Genomic DNA, 20,773 nt, shown 5'->3' on the forward strand with positions numbered 1-20,773 from the left:
AAGGGCATTTTGCAATATGTTATTTTTGGGGCCAGGAGTAGCCTTTGCTGCAGGCAAGTGTGAGCTTCACTACCATAGAACATTTATTTAAATTACAATTTCACAACTTCAGGTGAGGCTCTTTCCCACCCTGGTGCACATATAGAATAGACGCATCGATAATCCCGGGAGCTCAGTTACAGGGAGACCATTGTTCTACATATATATCTACAATTACTTGGCACTAGTTTTTGGCACATTATGTTCCATGCAATTCTTTCCACATTTTTCCCTGCTAGTATTTTCCCTTATTATTCTTGGTTGCTGCAGCATAGTTTTACATTGTTTACATAGTATTTGCAGCACAGAAGTAGGCCATTCGGCCCTACAGGCACTTGCTGATGTTTATGCTTCTCCCATTCTACTTCATCCAACCCCATCAACACATCAGTTAAACCACACTGTTCAAGTGGTACAGAAGGGTGGCCTACGAGGGTTTTAATCACCCTGCATAATTTAGATGAGGAAGAAGATATCACAAGGCATTTACAAATGCAGATTCAATGGCACTTGGGTGTTTTCTGCATCCCTATCAATACTTTAGGACTTGTGTTTTTATACCCCTCCACTCATAGCTATGCATTTCAGAGGATTGATATTGCTGCCTTTGTTTACAAGAAAGGCTATCGCAGAGTTGTACCATCTGCTGCAGTGTGGCCTGCAGACAATATCTTAAGCAGGGGTGGCTCTTCCTGTAACAGCAAGACTACCACAGCATTTCTTTTATGCTACCAGATCCTTCCAGGACACTGTAAAAGTGATCTGATACATCTGCCAATCTGCAGTGCTTATATGCACAAAGCAATTGACAACTTTACTACTACTGTGCTTGCAAGGAACAACATCTTGATCAAAAACAGAATTCCCAGGAAAAACTCAGCAGGTCTGGCAGCATCGGCAGAGAAGAAAAGAGTTGACATTTCGAGTGCTCATGATCCTTCAACAGAACACAAAGAAAGAGTTCTGTTTTTGTTTTGGATTTCCAGCATCCGCAGTTTTTTGTTTTTATCAACATCTTGATCACTTTCCCTGTGGAATTGAGGCATCAGATGAACATGACACAGACCTTTTACCAGGAGGCAGAGTATTGTAGATAACAAAACAAAAACAAAAGTACCTAGAAAAACTCAACAGGTCTGGCAACATCTGCGGAGAGAAACACAGTTAACGTTTCGAGTCCGTAAGACTCTTCAACAGAACTAAGGAAAAATAGAAAAGAGGTAAAATATAAACTGGTTTAAGGGAGGGTGGGACAGGTAGAGCTGGATAGAGGGCCAGTGATAGATGGAGATTGCCAAAATATGTCATAGACAAAAGGACAAAGAGGTGTTGAAGGTGGTGATATTATCTAAGGAATATGCTAATTAAGGGTAGAAAGCAGGACAAGCAAGGTACAGATAGCCCTGGTGGGGGTGGGGTGGGGGGAAGGGATTGAAATAGGCTAAAAGGCAAATATAAAACAATGGAAGGAAATACATTTAAAAATAATGGAAATAGGAGGGAAAAGAAAAATATATATAAATATTTGGAAAAAAGGGGGATCGGAAAGGGGGTGGGGATGGAGGAGAGAGCTCATGACCTAAAATTGTTGAACTCAGTATTCAGTCCGGAAGGCTGTAAAGTGCCTAGTCGGAAGATGAGGTGCTGTTCCTCCAGTTTGCGTTGAGCTTCACTGGAACAATGCATCAGGCCAAGGATGGACATGTGGGCATGAGAGCAGGGTGGAATGTTGAAATGGCAAGTGACAGGGAGATCTGGGTAATGCTTGCGGACAGACCAAATGTGTTCCGCAAAGCGGTCACCCAGTCTGCGTTTGGTCTCTCCAATGTAATGGAAACTGCATTGGGAGCAGCAAATGCAGTAGACTAAATTGAGGGAAGTACAAGTGAAATGCTGCTTCACTTGAAAGGAGTGTTTGGGCCCTTGGACAGTGAGCAGGGGGGAAGTAAAGGGGCAGGTGTTGCATCTTCTGTGGTTGCATGGGAAGGTGCCATGGGAGGGGGTTGAGGTGTAGGGGGTGATGGGGGAGTGGACCAGGGTGTCCTGGAGGGAACGATCCCTGCGGAATGCCGCCAGAGGGTGTGAAGGGAAGACGTGTTTGGTGGTGGCATCATGCTGGGGTTGGCGGAAATGGCGGAGGATGATCCTTTGAATGCGAAGACTGGTGAGGTGATAAGTGAGGACAAGGAGGACCCTATCATGGTTCTGGAAGGGAGAGGAAGGTGTGGGGGCGGATGCGCAGGAGATGGGCCGGACATGGTTGAGGGCCCTGTCAACCACCGTGGGTGCAAAACCTTGGTCAAGGAAGAAGGAAGACATGTCAGAGGAACTGTTTTTGAAAGTGGCATCATCAGGACAGATACAACAGAGGCGAAGAAACTGAGAGAATAGGACGGACTCCTTACAGGAAGTGGGATGTGAGGAGCTGTAGTCGAGGTAGCTGTGGGAGTCTGTAGGCTTGTGATGAATATTGGTGGACAGTCTATCACCAGAAATTGAGACAGAGAGGTCAAGGAAGAGAAGGGAAGTGTCAGAGATGGACCATGTGAAAATGACGGAGGGGTGGAAATTAGAAGCAAAATTAATTAATTTTTCCAGGTCCTGACGAGAGCATGAAGCAGCACTGAAGCAATCATCGATGTACTGGAGAAAGTGTTGAGGGAGGGGGCCGGGGTAGGACTGTAACAAGGAATGTTCCACATACCCCATAAAGAGACAGGCATAACTCGGGCCCATGCAGATACCCATAGCCACATAGTGGTGGATGGGGATTGTTCGGGCCACTACTACTCTCCTCCATCTGGCTGAACTTGTTCTCACACTGAACAATTTCTCCTTAAACTCCTCTCACTTCCTCCAAATAAAAGGTGTGGCTATGGGTATCTGCATTGGCCTGAATTATGCCTGTCTCTTTATGGGGTATGTGGAACATTCCTTGTTACAGTCCTACTCCAGCCCCCTCCCACAACTCTTTCTCCAGTACATCAATGATTGCTTCGGTGCTGCTTCATGCTCTTGTTTGGACCTGGAAAAATTCATTAATTTTGCTTCTAATTTCCACCCCTCCATCATTTTCACATGGTCCATCTCTGACACTTCCTTTCCCTTCGTTGACCTCTCTGTCTCAATTTCTGGTGATAGACTGTCCACCAATATTCATTACAAGCCTACAGACTCCCACAGCTACCTCGACTACAGCTCCTCACATCCCACTTCCTGTAAGGAGTCCGTCCTATTCTCTCAGTTTCTTCGCCTCTGTTGCATCTGTCCTGATGATGCCACTTTCAAAAACAGTTCCTCTGACATGTCTTTCTTCTTCCTTGACCGAGGTTTTGCACCCACTGTGGTTGGCAGGGCCCTCAACCATGTCCGGCCCATCTCCCGCGCATCCGCCCCCACACCTTCCTCTCCCTTCCAGAACCATGATAGGGTCCTCCTTGTCCTCACTTATCACCTCACCAGTCTTCGCATTCAAAGGATCATCCTCCATCATTTCCGCCAACCCCAGCATGATGCCACCACCAAACACGTCTTCCCTTCACACCCCCTGGCGGCATTCCGCAGGGATCGTTCCATCCAGAACACCCTGGTCCACTCCCCCATCACCCCCTACACCTCAACCCCCTCCCACGGCACCTTCCCATGCAACCACAGAAGGTGCAACAACTGCCCCTTTACTTCCCCTCTCCTCACCATCCAAGAGCCCAAACACTCCTTTCAAGTGAAGCAGTATTTTACTTGCACTTCCCGCTACTTAGTCTACTACATTCGCTGCTCCCAGTGCGGTTTCCTCTATATTGGGGATACCAAACGTGGACTGGGTGACCGCTTTGCGGAACACATTCAGTCTGTCCACAAGCATGACCCAGACCTCCCTGTCACTTGCCATTTCAACATTCCACCCTGCTGTCATGCCCACATGTTCGTCCTTGGCCTGCTGCATTGTTCCAGTGAAGCCCGATGCAAACTGAAGGAACAGCACCTCATCTCCCGACTAGGCACTTTACAGCCTTCCAGACTGAATATTGAGTTCAACAATTTTAGATCATGAACTCTCTTCCCCTATCCCCACCCCCTTTCCGATCCCCCTTTTTTCCAAATATTTATATAGATTTTTCTTTTCCCACCTATTTCCATTATTTTTAAATGCATTTCCATCCATTGTTTTATCTCTACCTTTTAGCCTATTTCCATCCCTTCCCCCCACCCCACCCCCACTAGGGTTATCTGTACTTTTATTATCACATTCCTTAGATAATATCACCACCTTCAACACCTCTTTGTCCTTTTGTCTATGACATCTTTTGGTTATCACCCCCTATCACTGGCCCTCTATCTAGTTCTATCTGTCCCACCCCCCCTTGAACCAGCTTATATTTCACCTCTTTTCTATTTTTCCTTAGTTCTGTTGAAGAGTCATACAGACTCAAAACATTAACTGTGTTCGTCTCCACAGATGCTGTCAGACCTGCTGAGTTTTTCCAGGTATTTTTGGATTTACAGCATTTGCAGTTTTTTTGCTTTTACCTTATTGTAGATAACACTCAGGTGAGAATTAGAGCTCCTCATATTCAACCCCATAGCCTCCAAGAAGATAAAGGACTCACACTCAGTTAATATTGCAGGTGGTATCTGAAACATCACTATGCTGTTAACATCTCTATGCAATATTCCTTGGTGCCTGCACTATTTGAAGATGAAACACTTTTTGTTTGGCACTTAGCATCTCGGGAGGATAATTTGTCAAACGTTGACACTGGACTGCATGAGGAGTTATTAGGGCAGATGATTCAAAAACTTGGTCCAAGAGGTAGGTTTTAAGGAGTGTCTCAAAGGAGCAGAGAGAGATGGGAAGATCTTGCGAGGGAATTCCAGAGCTTAGGCCCCAGGCAGCTGAAGGCACGGTCACCAATGGTGGAGAAAACAAAATCAGAAGTTCATAAGAGGCCAGAATTGGAGGAATCTTAGAGATTTGTAGGGCTGAAGGACATTACAGGGAGGGGAAAAACCATGGAGGGTTTTGAAAATGAATAAAAATTTTAAAATTGAATCATGCCCCTCCAGGAAACACCCATGTTGTTGGATTTATTTGCTGAACCACAATTCAATCACTTACAACTCTCAGATTTTAAACTGGAATAGTTTTTAATTCCTGAATTGAAATTCAAACTGTTGCAATTTAAGTTGAGAGTGCTCAGCATTTAAAGTTCAATCAATTTTGCAATCAATAGATTGTGATTCTCTAAGCAGAACATTTGAACCCTATTTCTTAAATGGGCCCACTGTTGAATTCTGTTCTTTGAGAAAGACACCACAAGTTGGTAGTTTGGCTGAATGGCCTTCTTCATTAGGATTTGCCTTGTGATCTATACAAATATTCCGTTCTAAATTGAAATGCCCAGTCCAGAATACTAGTCCCAGTATTTTACAATGCTGTTCTATTTGTTTAGAATTTAATTGCCAATCTTTGCAATTGTTGCTTGTTACATAATCGTAATACCCAGAATGCCAATTGATCTTTGTATATAAACCCAAGGAATGTTCAACGAGTTCTTGGCCGTGTTATCTTATTTAAGAACTTCAGAAGTTGTATGGTTACTGTGTCTCACGGCCCTTCTTGAAAAACATTTAAATTCCTGCTTGTTTGTCCCTTTTTCCTGTGCAAGGCACAGTCTTGTTTAAATATCTGACGTTGAAATCTTTATCAGGGTGTGTTTCGGATCTTACAGTGGACGTTCAGTCTGGTTTTGCAGTTGCCTACTCCCCCGGCCGCGTGTGGCCCCTTATAGAAACACGAACTAAGGAAAACTCTTAATTCACAGCTGATAAGGAGATACTTCCTGCATAGCCTAACAAGCCAACACAAACTTTGTTTGGGTTCCTTTGTATTTTATCTGTTAACACACCCCGTTGTATTTTTGTAAGTCAATAGGCGGGTGACGAAGTGCACTAATTATGATATCGGCACACAATTGCTGACCCCTGGCTTAGATCCTGCTCATACTGTGAGCACAAGCACAATGCACTGAAACGACATCTACTTCCTGTAAGGTTAGCGAATACATGCTAATGTTATCACACTGAAAATATAATTGACCTCATAGTGTCAAGTAAAGAGATGCAGTGTCTGAAGTTGGCACTTAGTACTGTGTGTGCACCCCTGGGATTAGATACAAAAGCAAATTTACAGTGGAACAAGGCGGGTGCTGAAAAAAAATGCCACTGTTTGTTGCTTTGATGGATATGTAAGGAGGGAGCTGCAAGGTCAGACTTTGTAATATTCTAGTTGTACTTTTTTTTTCAATTGCGCAATTTTCCTCATGCCAGTCCACAAAGGGCCAGCCTGACTCTCCAGACTGTAATGAGTCCCTCTAAAGTTGTCTTGTTTTGCTTTTTTAGGATTGCTAATTGCGATTTCAGTTTAGCTCAGTGGGTAGCTCTCTCATCTCTGTCAGAAGGCTCTGAGTTTGAACCACAATCCAAGATTTGAGAGTATAATCAAAGCTGACACTCCACTGCAGTAATGAAGGAGTGCTACATTGTCAGAGTTGCTGACTTGTCCTTAAGCTGGGATGTTAAATTGAATCCCTGATCCATGTTCAGGTGGACATTCAGAATCTCAGAATATTATTTGGCCAGCATTCTATCTTCAGCCAGTGCCACCCCAGAAAGAGGTTAAGTACTCAATCACCTCAATGCTGTTTGTGGGATCGCGCTTTGTGTAGAATGATTGCTAATTGCCTACATAACAACATTCATTATGTGATGAAATGTTTTGAGATATGATAAGCTGACCTTTAGGTGAAAAATTTTCTTTTTTCATTCAGCTTGGATAGTTAAAAAAAAGTTAGCTAATCTAAAGCAAAATCAGAAACTGCTGGAAAAACTCAGCAGGTCTGGCAGCATCTGTGGAGAGAGAAACAGAGTTAACTGACTTGAAGAAGAGTCATATTGTACTCGAAACATTAACTCTGTTTCTCTCCCCGCAGCTACTGCCAGACCTGATGAGTTTTTCCATCACTCTCTATTTTTATTTCAGATCTCCAACATCTGTAGTATTTTGCTTTTATTTACCTTAGCTAATCTATCCTATTGTGATTGAGTAAGCAGGATGATACAGTCACAAAATCACAGAATTTTAATGGCACAGAAGGAAGCCATTCGGCCCATCGTGTCTCCAGAGGCTCTCCAAATGAACATTATGACCTAGTGCCATTGCCCTGCACATTGTTTCTATTCAAATAATCATCTAATGCCCTCTTGAATGCCTCGATTGAACCTGCCTCCACCACACTTACAGGCAATGCATTCCAGACCTGGACCACTTGTTTAGTGAAAAGGTTTTTAACTCATGTCACATTTGCTTCTTTTGCAAGTCACTTTAAATCTGTGCCTTGTTCTCGATCCTTTTACAAGTGGGAAAAGCTTTTCCCTATCTACTCCTGTCCAGCCCCCTCATGATTTTGAATATCTCTATCAAATCTCCTCTTAGTCTTCTTCTCTCAAAGTAGAACAGTCCCAACCTTTCCAGTCTGTCTTTGTAACTGAAGTTTCTTATCCCTAGAACCATTCTTGTAAACCTCTTATACACTCTCTCCAATGTGTTCACATCCTTCCTATAATGTGGTGCTCAGAACTGTACTCCAACTGAGGTCTAATGTGTGTATTATATAAATTCAGTATAACCTCCTTGCTCTTGTACTCTATGCCCCTATTAATAAACTCCAGGATACTTTACGCTTTATTAACTGCTCTCTCCACCTATCCTGCCACCTTCAATGATCTATGCACATACACACCCAGGTCTTTCTGCTCCTGCACCCCCTTCAAAATTTCACCGCTTATTTTATATTTGCCTGTCCATGTTCTTCCTACCAAAATGCATCACCTCACTCCACATTGAATTTCAACTGCCACCTATCTGCCACTCCACCAACTTGTCTATGTCCTTTTGAAGTTTACACTGTCCTCCTCACAGTTTACAACACTCCCATGCTTCGTATCATCTGCAAACTTTGAAATTGTCTCCAATATACTGAGATCTAGATCATTAATATATATCAGGAAAAGCAAGGGTCCTAATACCGAACCCTGGGGAACTCCACTACAAACCTTCCTCTGCCCAAAAAATATCCATTGACCATTACTCTCTGCTTCCTATTTTTTAGCCAATTTTATATCTATGTTGCCACTGTCCCTTTTATTCCATGAGGAATAACTTTTCTCACAAGTCTGTTGTGTGGCACTGTATCAAATGTCTTTTGCAAGTCCATGTACACCACATCAACAGCATTAACCTTATTGACCTTTTCTGTTACCCCTTCAAAAAACTCCAATAAGTTCGTTAAACAGGATTTCCCCTTTAGAAATCCATGTTGGCTCTTCATTATCAACGCATATTTTTCCATGTGACTACTAATCCTATCCCAAATAATTGTTTCAGTCAATTAGAGGAAAACACTCTGAAAGCAACTAAACTACATTCTGTGTGTGCATTTAAGTGTGTGCAATTATGGACTCTGTCAAACCTCTCTGCTGTTTAGGAATTTGAATGAATCCTTCATTCCCTGCAAAGGTCATCATACAAAAAGCTGGGACTGTATTGGGATGTACAACATAACATTGATATAGTTGGGTTTCCTATTTTCAGGCTAAACTGATATCCCATCCTGTCAAAATGTGCAGAAATCTGTGTTTATTTACTAATTATTATCATAAAATACTGTTTGTTGCACTTGATTATTGGTGTTTGCTTATCATAAAATTGCATTAGAAGCAGTTTAGAGAAGGCTCACTTGACTCGTTCCTGGATTGAAGGGCTTATTTTACAAAGATAAATTGAACAGATTAGGCCGATGCCAATTGACGTTTAGAAGACTGAGAGGTGATCTTATTGAAACATATAAGATCCCAAGAGAACTTCATAGGTTGATACTGGAAGGATGCTTCTTCTTGTGGGAGAGACTAGAGCTAGGGGACTGTTTAAGAATAAGAGGTTTCCTTTTTAAGATGGAGATGAGGAGAGGAGAAATGAGGAGAAATGTTTTTTTTCAGAGGGTCATTAGCCTGTGGAATTCCCTTCCCCCAGAGAGCAGTGAGGCTGGGCCATTAAATTTATTCAAGGCTGAATTAGACAAATATTTAATAGACAAAGGAGTTAAGGGTTATGGGGGGCAGACAAGAAAGTGGATTGAGACCACAATCAGATCAGCATGATTTTATTGAATGGTGGAGCAGGCTTGAAGGGTTGAATAGCCTACTCTTGCTCCTAAGTCCTTTGTTCCTATAAACTTTTAACTGTGGTGTGAAGGATCAACAGAATAAAAACCAAGAACTCGACTCAGAGTTCAAGCTCTCTTTCCCAATTTTCCACTTGCTTGAATATCAGCTTGGCTCAGTTAGTCAGATTCTTTCTTTTGAATCTGAGGATTGTGGTTTTAATCCCCAGTTTTAGTTTATAACCCAGGCTGACATTTTAGTGCAGTACTGAGGGTGTGCTGCGCACTCAGAGGTGCTGTGTTTAGAAAAAGACATTGGCTTAATTTTTTTATTCGGCGGAGCAGGCGAGGGCAGTCATTGATCTCAGTGCTACTTGTGCAAGTAGGGGGAGGAGAGAGAATTGGGGCCAGCGCATGCCCGACATAATTTTGCGTCATTTTACATATCAGCATGTCGGGCCCGCCCCCGCACGCCAACTGAAAAATTCAGGCCATTGAACCAAGAGCCCCCCTGTCCCTCATGTGTTTCCCATGGTTCAATTTGAAGAAGAGTATGGAGTTCTCCTAGCACCCCAATACTCCTACCTCAAGCAATACAGATTAGCTGGTCATTCATCTTATGTTATGTATGGACCCTTGTATGAAAATTATCTGTGGTGTTTTCCCAAATAATATCAAAGGGTGCCACTTCAAAGTAATTCACAAATTTTTCCTCACATCCCCCCTAAACCTCCTGCTCCTCACCTTGAACTTATGTCCCCTCGTGACTGACCCTTCATCTAAGGGGAACAGCTGCTCCCTATCCACCCTGTCCATGCCCCTCATAATTTTGTACACCTTGATCAGGTCACCCCTCAGTCTTTTCTGCTCCAATGAAAACAACCCAAGTCTATTCAACCTCACTTCATAACTTAAATGTTTCATCCCAGGCAACATCCTGGTGAATCTCCTCTGCACCCCCTTTCCCTTACATTAGCCTTAAACTAACCCTTTAGCAGTTTTGACCCTGTGTTCCCTTGTCTGAACTTGGCAGCTTGTTTTAAAATAGTAGCGTGGTTAATCTTTTATACACCATTTACAGTCCTACAATCCTAACTTAGATCATCTCTCAGATGATCCACACCATGGCTGAAAAGCCAAAGTCTCTCTAGTCTTTCCTCATAACTCTGACGTTAGACACTGGTGGGAACTTGGCTCTTCTGTGAATTACCTTCATCCCTTGAACATTGCCATTGATTCTTCCCTTCTTCAGCTGCAGATGAAGGTCAGCCTGTGCTCTGCCTTAGCCTAAACTCGATGTGTGCACAAAAACAAGACTCAGAAAAACAAGCAATATTTACTAAAACCATGCCATGGAAACAATCATTGACAGAGAATCTGGGCATGATCCTTTTTTAAATGAAAATAGTAAATGACCCCATCTCATTTGTTCATTTTTCCCTTCTGCTGCAATTTGTGCAGAATCAAATTATTGCATATATCAGACACAAAGGGCCAGATGAAGTGCTCCTCATAAGTAGCAAGCAATAGTTTAACCTGTTTATATTGATCCCGAACATTGTTGCCAAAGTGCTATATAAGCATTCATGTATGCATCTATATCCCTGCATCAGGTGCCATTCACACGGATTGCAGATAAAATTTCATGCAGACAAGTGTAAAGTAATGCACATGGGAAGCAAGGAAGAGCAATGCACATACTTCACGAATGGTTTTAATTTGCTAAGGATGAAGTTAAAAGAGACCTAGGAGTCTTAGTAGACTCAACACTCAACATATTCAACCAATGCAGAGCAGCAATCGACAAAGCCAACAGAATGTTGAACTACAAAGCTAACATGGTCAAATACAACTTCAGAAGAAGTCATAATCAAACTGCACAAAGTTCTAGTTAGACCACATCCTGCGTGCTATGTCCAATTCTGGTCACTGGAAAATGCAGCATAAATGAAGAGAGAAAAAATGCTAGTTTCAATTGAATAATGCAATGTAATTTTTCTAATATGTTAGTCACCAGTAATGGAAGATTTCTTTGGAGTGAGTCATGCACATCAGTCATCATTCCATTTTATTTGTATATAAGCTACCCCTGCATGTAAGCAGCAATCCAAACTTGAGCCCTTTCCTTGGGAAAATGATTATAACTTGCATATAGTTCACATCCCTGATTTGAAAAGAACGTTAAAAAGTGCAACCTGTGTTTGAGTAGATGTGGTGAATTGAAACTTCTGTGAATTAGTGAGTTAAGCCTATCAGTGGATACATTAAGGGGGATATTTGCATGCCATATTCAGCATATGTAAATCTACTGGTGGTGGTGGCACACCTGCGGCAACCATTGAACAACTGAAGTTGGTCAGGAATTTGAATTGAATTTGCTTTTTTAAGCTAACAAATGCCTAACGTGCACCAGAAAAACAAATCTGAACTTCAGCCAGGTTTCAAAGAGGTTAAACAGTAATTTATCCATAGATGCATTTAAGGGGAAGCTAGATAAGCATATGTGCAAGTAAAGGATATAATTTTATACTGATATGATTAGATGAAGAGGATTGGAAGAGGCTCATGTAGAGCATAAACATCAGCACGGACCTTTGGGCCAAATAGCCTGTTTCACTGTTGTAGATTCCATGTAATTCTATGTAAATGGATAGTATTTGCAGAAGTCAAAAGATGACCTGGAAGAACTCTCTTCAAAGACTGCCATATAAAAGATATAATATAATTCAACAAAGCATCACCAAAGTTTATCTTTACTGGGAAGACTTCAAAAGAAAGGATCTGTGTCTTAAATTGGGAAATACTTTCCATAGTTGCATTACTGCTCACTGGTAGGTCGCCCTCATTTTGCAGGGATTAACATTAAACTCAACAGTATCATTGCACGAAGGGTCTTCTGATGGAGATTTTTCCAGAGCCGGGTATAAGCTACCCCATCGTTACATGTGGCAATGCATATCTGTACATTGGCACCAGACAGAATTGCCATGACACATTGCCTGGATACACGTTATAGAGAATTGCTCAGACATAACAAGTTATCTGCTGCACCTTAAGCAGGCAAAGTTCCTCCAGAAATAAAAACATAAAATGCTGGAAGTATTCATTTAGTCAACCTAAAACATTGGCCAGAATTTTCCGTTTGACGAATGGGTGGGCCCGACCAACTTGGCAGCGGGCGGGCAGCCGATTGCCGTCATCGAAACAGGCCAAGCCGCTATTTTCCGCGGGCGGGCAAATTAAGGCCCACCCAGCAGGTTAGCGACTCCCATGGAGAACGGGAAAATAATCGCGGGGACGGGAGGCTTCAGACTGCCAGTTCCAATGGGGAACCAGCAGTCTGTATAAAGGTGGCCAGGCAGCCTGCTTGAGGCAGGGCTTCATGGCCACTCGGGGAGCGAGAGGAGCATGAGCAGGAGGAGGGGGGCAGGCTGCAGAAAAGGCCTGCGGGGGGCCACTGTGTCCCTCGATTCTCCGATGCATGCCTTGCTGTCCTCCTCCAAGAGGTTTCCAGCCGTTAGCATGTGTTGCATCCAGAGGATGGGCCCCCCATGTCACCAGCCTGGCGTGGGAGGAGGTTGATGATGCTGTGAGCACCCATGATGATGTGCGGCTCATTGGCACCCAGTGCCGCAAAAGATTCAATGATTTGTTGCGCTCTGGAAGGGTGAGTACCATGTCGGCCTTGGCCATTTGACCCAGAAGGTAGCCTTAGCCTTTGAATCCCCCACCCCCACGTCTTGCTGTCGTTACTGCATTGGGCATTTGGCGTACGCTGGGTGGGCACATGGGTACTGACCATGCTTACATCAGCCTTAGTGGTTGAGGAGAAGACAGGTTCTCCCCACAGCATATATTGGTGTTTGTGGCATTTGAGTAGTCTGGGGGCAACCTGCAGGGGAGGCTGCTAGTCACATACTCAGAACTCCAACACATGTCATATTGATGGTGATGAGATGGCGCAAGGGGTGCCTCAAGGTGTTGTGGCCAAGTGCCATCTGCTGGCATTGGCGCCGCAGCTAATTGCGCCTCCTTGCCATGGGTGCTAAGACCCGTGTGCTATTCAAAGTGATGGACGCCAAATGTGTCCAAGGTGGCTGTTGGGGGAGGCGGTTGGGAGCAGCCGTACTATCTTCTGGGGACTGATCACCAGTAGTGTGGACAGGAGCTGCTGGAGGCCTCAAATGGGCCACTGTGGTTGGGGTGCGGTGTGCGCGTGCAGAGTACATGAGCGATCAACCCCACTAAACCCTCTTCTCTGCTCTGCAGGAAAAAAGTCAACACAATCTGCGGGAACCCCAGAGGACTGGAGGTGGGCACGCCCTGCTCCAGCGCCTCACAACATTTGAGGAGCAGGCCATGGAGCTGGGGAGGAGACAGGAGGCCAGGACGGCTGGAGGCGGCGAGGCTGGGGTCCAGCAGCCAGGTATTTGAGGTCCACAGTCCCACCCACTTGTCTGCCCAACATCCAACCACTGATGGTTGCTGCAATCGTTAGTGCTACAACACTGTTCATTCACAGACTGAGACACTCTGATGTGTGGGTCATACACAAAGGTCCCTCGTCCCCTTGAAGATTCGCGTCTCCACCACCTTCTAAAGTCACTTTATCCCATTTGTGACCACTATCACCATGGCCTAACATGCCGTGGCATCGCTGCTGCATAGCCAAAGACTTATTGCATCTTAGGAGGGTTTGTATCTCCACCACCCTTTCAGCCAGTGCGCCCCACATTACTCTGTCCAAAAGGTCCTCAGCACCTCAGCTGTGAACCTCATGGCACTCAACTTAAATAAGTGCCACCACATTACTCATTCTTGCGCCAAGGGGCAATGTTGCCTTCTGCCCACCCGATCTATGTCTCTCCTAACGGTATGAAGGTCAATAATGTGACTTCTCAATCTCCTGTGCTCCACGGCAAATGTCGCAAGTGTTTGTGATGTTTCCTCAGCATCGCAACTATCCAGGCCAGCATGCATCCAGGTCAGGTACCTCTGCACTCTCTCCACTCCAATGGTACATAAATGCCATATGGCATTCCTGAGGCCATCCGACCAGCCTGTCTGCATACGTGTCAAATGGTTGGGGCTCCTCTTGACTCTTTTCTACCCCACCAATGTTCGTCTCCTTAGGGTCTTGAAGGGCGAGTGACTTATGAGGCTTGGGGGGAAAGGAATGAAAGGTTTAACTGACTGAACGCTAACTGACGCAGCATCACCACCAGAGACACCGCAGCACCCCCTCCACACCTGAGGCCCAACATATGCAACCTTCAGCACATCATTTGAGCCAGCCAGGCACCAGCGCGCACACAAACACCTTAGTGGGGATTTTAGCGTCGGCTAGTGTCCCGGGTCACAGTGGAGTGGGCACTTCAAAATTGCTGGAGGAGATGGCTGGGACAGAGAGTGCCGATGGCGCCAGCAGCCGGAGGGCTGCAGGGGACGAGGCACATGCTGAGTCCAGCACTGGTTACCTGCCTCTGGAGTTGTCACCAATGCAGCAGCTGCAGGACAAGCGGCAGGAAGTGTGTTTGCATCTGGCAGGGTTGCATGAGGGTATGCTTCAGTTGATCTCTGCGATGGAGGAGTCCAGGCAGAGCGTACGTGAAGGCATGAACTTCAGAGCAGAGCTTCAGGCTTCCTGCACTGAGAGATTGGCGACTCTCATGGAGACGGGGTTCAATCGGATAGAAAATCTTCTGATTGGGTTACGCTCTGACCTGCGAGCCCTCACAGCGGTACTGGCCATGGGTGGTCATTCCCAATGTGGGAGATGTTGTGGGCATCAAGCGTCGGCGCTCGGTGCCTCTGCATCTGCGGTGAGCAGGGAGGTCCAAAGGGACCTCACGTCAGTGCAGCAGCTGCCTGTCGTCGCTGCGAGCTCCTCTCAGGGCGCTCTGGATGAGGGCAGCAGCTCCTCCACCCCTCTGCCAGTGAGCTTTGCTTCTGTTGAGGCTGTGACAACTGGGGAGATGCCAGTTCTGGAACTGGCCACTCCCTCCCAGGCGGGGCCATCACAGGCTCCACTGGCCAGAGGACGGCCGCCAAGGTCATCGAGGCCAACAGGACAGCAGAGTCAGCAGGCTGTCTCACAAGCCACTCCGACCGATGGGGCGGCACCAAGACGTAGCACCCGCAAACGTAAGCATAAGGCACGTTAGACACTCAACAAGTATGTCACTGGTGATTTTGTGTTGGCCTTAGAACAGGGAACAAAATTCTTCTTATTGCAATGGAGAAGTCTGTGGTTTTTTTTTTTGGACATAATAAAGTCCACTTTTCTGACCATGGCTGAGTGTGTTTCCTTTGTGGTGCATTTTTCTTTTTCACAAACATATCATGAGTATTTAAGTGGACATTGATGTTTCTGTACTAAGCCCTTAGTTGCAGCTGATAAGGTGGAAGATGTAGCACCTAAGTGCCATGTGTGGAAGCGCCAGGCAATGCTGTTCCTGCTGATCCATGTGTGCGGAGCTAGCTGAAGGTTCTTTGGATTAAATTGTCCCTGGTGTCCCTGCCTCCTTGGTGTAATAGCGGGTCGGCGTGCTGCCCCTCATCATTGCCCTGTGCTTCCTCATCTTCTGAGGCACTGCTGGATTCATCATGTGCAGCCTCATCCAGGGCGTCAAGGCTTCATCGTCAACTGTATCCCCCCCTTTCAGGCGCAAGATTGTGCAGAGCGCAGCATACTATCACTATCACAGAGACACGATCTGGGGGGTACTGGAGTGCACCCACTGAGCGGTCCAGGCAACGGAAGCGCATCTTGAGAAGACTGATCGTTCTCTCCACCACAGCCCTTGTGGTGCCCTGGCTCCTATTGTAGCGCTCCTCAGTTTCTGTTCTTGGATGGCGGAGAGACGTCATGAGCCACCTTCGCAGGGGATAGTCACCCAGCAGCCAACCATCCAGCCGAGCCGGAGCATTGAAGAGCCTCAGCACCTGGGAGTATCTTAGGATGTAGGCGTCGTGGAAGCTGCCTGGGTACCTTGCACAAACTTGTAGAATCAGCATCCTGTTTTCACACACCATTTGCACATTCATGGAGTGGAAGCCCTTCCTGTTGACGAAGGCACCAGCCTCACCTACTGGCGCCTTGATGGCCTTGTGTGCAGTCTATTGCACCCTGGACACGGGGGAAGCCAGCAATGGCGGTGAAGCCTCTGCCTTGCTGTGTCTGACTTGCCTGGTCGCAGTGGAAGAGGATGAAGGTGGATACCCGTCTGAACAGAGCGTCTGTAACCTGCTTGACACAAGTGTGGACAGCTGATTGGGAGACACCGCAAAGATCATCCACCGAGCCCTAGAAGGAGCCAGAGGCATAGAAGTGGAGGGCAACTGTGAGCTTCAGAGCCGCTGGCATGGGGTGTCCATCCACACAGTTAGGAGGTATCTCGGGGCCAGTAGTCTGATAGATGTAGTTGACTGTCTCCCTTGAGAGTCGGAGCCTTCTTCGGCACTGCACCTCAGTCATATTGAGGTAGCTGCTTTGCCGCCTGTATACCCTGGCAGCAGGATAGTGGCGTCTGCGGCCCCTTCCACCTTGGACAACCTCTTGGCACTGCGCCCCTTGTGCCTGCGCCTGGCCTCTCAAAGGTGGCTCCCCTGGAGGCTGATTGTCCAGTCCTGGCCTCCTCCTTAATCCATCCCTCCCTTCTTCCTCAGAGGAGCTGCCTCCAGTGGAGATGTCAGAACCCATACTCCCAGGCTAAATGGAGGCCTCTGGAAAGCTGCAGGCCCGAGAAGGTATACTTCTGCAGACTGGTTTCGAGGTATACAAAAGCACTTGGAAATCGATGTGAACTGCTACAAACCAAACAGGCAAGTTTAAAACACTTTCTGCAATTAAAACTTCATAGAAAATAAGAACAACAGCTCTGAGTCCATATATCCCGCCAGTGCATGAGTTTTATTAAAAAATCTCCTACCTGCCTGGCCATTGGGCCCGTGAGCCAACCCGAAGTTCACACGGGCCCCTCAAAATCCTGGACCATTGGCAAGTTAAGGGCCTTAACGAGGCCTTCAATTAATGACGGGCGAGCATCCCGCTGCTGAGCGTGCCCGCCGACCGAAATATCGCAATGCCACGCACTGACGTCGGGACACTTGCGAGATGTCAGCGCGCGACATTTTAAGCGCTGACGTACGGGCTCCGCCACCTGCACATCAGCTGGAAAATTCTGCCCATTAATTCTGTTTCACTGTCCGCAGATACTGTCTGACCTGCTGGGTATTTCTTTCAGTTTTTGGTTTTATTTCATATTTCCAGCATCTGCATCATTTTGCTTTTGTTTCAAAGCTCCTCCAGTTTGTTTTTCTCAAATACTGTAGTCATCTTATTATCCTTTGGTTCTTCTGGCCTTGTCCATGTTCTTGCATCGAGTCTTCTGATGCCCTTACTGGTGACCTTATTCCCCAAACCTTTAAACATAGTTGCAGATTCTCACATTGGTTAAGGTTGTAAATCCGTTCAGAGGTACCCAATGGTATTGTTAACACAATGCTCTTTGCAAACACTTTTCATTTATATTAATGTGTTAGCTTTGTGTGTTCTGGTAAAAAAAATTAAAAAGTTTAAAAATGTGTGCTACTCAGTAAAAATTTGAGAAGAAAGAATATTCAACGCCAGCAGTTGGGAAATTTACTGACAATATCTAGTTCGACTTTTCATTTAACTGACAGTCCATTCTGCCTATCCACATGGTTTCTCAGCCACATTTTTGTGGTTAACCCAAAAAGATGTTAATCACTTTCATGGTGCTAACATTACACACCACTTAAATGTCAGGGTCAGACCAATGGTGTAGGGTTCAGGTGGGTGTCCATAAATGAAAAAGTTAGAAAGGAAGATTTGCATTTATCCAGCATCTTTCACAACCTTAGAATATCCAAAGCACTTTACAGCCAGCAGTGTAGTCACTATTACATGAAGGAAACTCAGCAGCCAATTTGTGCACAGCAACCTCCCACAGACAGCAATGTGATAAGAAGCAGATAATCTGTTTTTCAGTGGTGTTGGTTGAAGAATAAATATTGGCCAGGACACAGGGGAGAACTATATTCCTTTTCTTAGAAATAGTGCCATGGGATTCTTTATATCCACCTGAAAGGGCAAACTGGGTGGAAGGGGAGAAGAGAAGTGTCTGATTTTTGTGGATTTGTACATGAACTGAAGTGAGGTATTTAGAGCCCATCTACGTCTCGTAGTTCGCCTTTACAGCATCCTTAATTGTAACAGTTTGTATGAATTGACCTTTATTAATATTTATGTTATTTGATTATTTGCTTCCCCAATAAAAATTAATTATGGAGGTACAGTGGTGTTGTGGGTCAGAAATCAGCCATTCACCCCTGAGACTAAAATTCCTGTCAAATAGGATGTTGGCCTTTGAAAAGCCTTAATCCAGTTCATATTGGACACAGGTACATTGCATAAAACTTCTCGTAACTTGACATGGAATGACAGTCTCAGGTCCAGAATGGCTGGTATGGGAAATGGCACAATGTCACTTTGGCACAGTAAGGTGACTTACTGAAATTCAGACAGAGCAGAGGAACTTTTATCTTGCATTGTAGCCTTGCCTTACCTGACCTGCTTTTAACCTACCCTGCCTGGCTTGTGTGGCCAGGCATGCATTTAAAATAAAAACAAAAAAACTGCGGATGCTGGAAATCCAAAACAAATTACCTGGAAAAACTCAGCAGGTCTGGCAGCATCGGCGGAGAAGAAAAGAGTTGACGTTTCGAGTCCTCATGACCCTTCGACAGAACTTGAGTTATTTCCGGATTTCTCTGTTGCCTTGTTACTCGAACTCAAGTTCTGTCGAAGGGTCATGAGGACTCGAAACGTCAACTCTTTTCTTCTCCGCCGATGCTGCCAGACCTGCTGAGTTTTTCCAGGTAATTTGTTATGCATTTAAAATAGCTGTGCAAAGATTACCACCCACTTGCGCTTGATTTCCGTGTGTCTCTTATCTCCACCTAACTCTAACACAAGCCTTGACTATATGTGTTAATTGGAGTCCTATGACATCCATTGGACCCCAGTGGCATTTTAGTGGCCTGCTGAATCCACCACAGCACTCTGCCCAGTAAACTTTGGCAGGGAAGAAGAGGAGACCTCCTTAAGGTAGATCAAAAGCTTTTTTTTTTATAGGAGCCAGGAGGAGCAGAAATTACCTAATGGGGAGGGGAGAGTATGGGGAGAATTAAAATCAACTCTGTCGTCTCGTCACAAGGTATGTTCAGATGAGAAATCCATTCCAGCCCATCTTAGGAAGGCCAGTCACATAGCACTGAAGTGATGTGCCTCCTGGTGACACTGTGTTACTGATGAATCAAGTCAGTCCTGGGCTTACTCCACATCATAGTTAAATCCTGGCATTATAGTTTCATCTAGGCTTTTGTGTGTGTTTTTAAAACAGCACTAATGTGTAACTTTAGGACCAGGTTGGTACAGTAAATATTAATGCTAGATTTTTGTAATTTTACAGCCTCTCATACACTGTTTGAAAGTTGGCCTGCTGAGGGCGATGTGTTTTCAGTTTTACTCTGCCCATTATTGTTTACCTTAAGCTCTTCCTTGTTTTCTCAACTTTATTTCAATACCAGGATCATTTCTGACACTGGTGTATTCCTGACTATAAAACCGCTATAATACTGTTGCTATAGTAAAATCTTTATTACCTGGTATGCGTGGGGAATGGGTAGTGCTGGTTAATCAAAAATGCAGTTAATGGAGAGTTGCATCTACCAATGGAATACAGGGCAATACTTGTAGCATGAACTAATTTGCAAGTACTCAAGAAGCAAAGAACAGTATTCTTTTTACTTCTAACCTTTAACTGTACACTAAAACATAAATTAAAGTATGAGACAATACAATATATAAGTACAAGTTCCAGATAAATTCGTAATTGCTTCTTGTTGTGAAATGATGATTCGTATGAGGGGAACATCAGAAATTCCGGTTAGTCGAAAATTCCACTTGGTAGAGTGCCAAATAATACAGTTTACTGTATTTTTTCTTTATTGTTCTAAAAACCTATCTTAGGTTAATCAGTAGAATTTCAAAAGTATGACTTGAAAATGTTTAAATCAATGCATAAAGTTGTATCTGTTGTAGTCACCCAGATAATGTCATCCAGTTTATCTATTTAATTGAAACATTAAGTCAAAAAACCCACTGTTCCACGAGTGTGTGATATGACATGTTCAAATGATTCGTGGAGTTAGAAACATACCTGTCTACTCCTACCCTGGAGGTAGAAACATGTGCTTTTTCCGTCAGGGATATATTTATGGGTAGGATGTGACTGCAAATTATTTAAAAAGATAATAACCGAACCAGGGAGTAGAATTGGCAGGAAGTTACTTTCTCTGAGAGGGAGGATATAAAACTTGAATTTGTGTCTAGAGTTTCTAAATTAGAAGCAATTTGTTTCTTTGCCAAAACATGTACTGTAATGTTTAATCTCTGATCTGTATCCCCACATCCCTAAAGGTAGTCGGGC

The 20,773-nt window shown here is 44.8% G+C and overlaps 1 protein-coding gene across 5 annotated transcripts in view; it reads left to right on the top strand.

Annotated features, from left to right (window-relative positions):
* Positions 1 to 20,773, top strand: part of bcas3 (BCAS3 microtubule associated cell migration factor) — a 1,011,809-nt gene that overhangs the window by 397,707 nt on the left and 593,329 nt on the right. The gene's annotated exons all lie outside the window — the stretch shown is intronic.

Source organism: Carcharodon carcharias, chromosome 10 (assembly GCF_017639515.1).
Source record: "Carcharodon carcharias isolate sCarCar2 chromosome 10, sCarCar2.pri, whole genome shotgun sequence".
NCBI lineage: Eukaryota > Metazoa > Chordata > Chondrichthyes > Lamniformes > Lamnidae > Carcharodon > Carcharodon carcharias.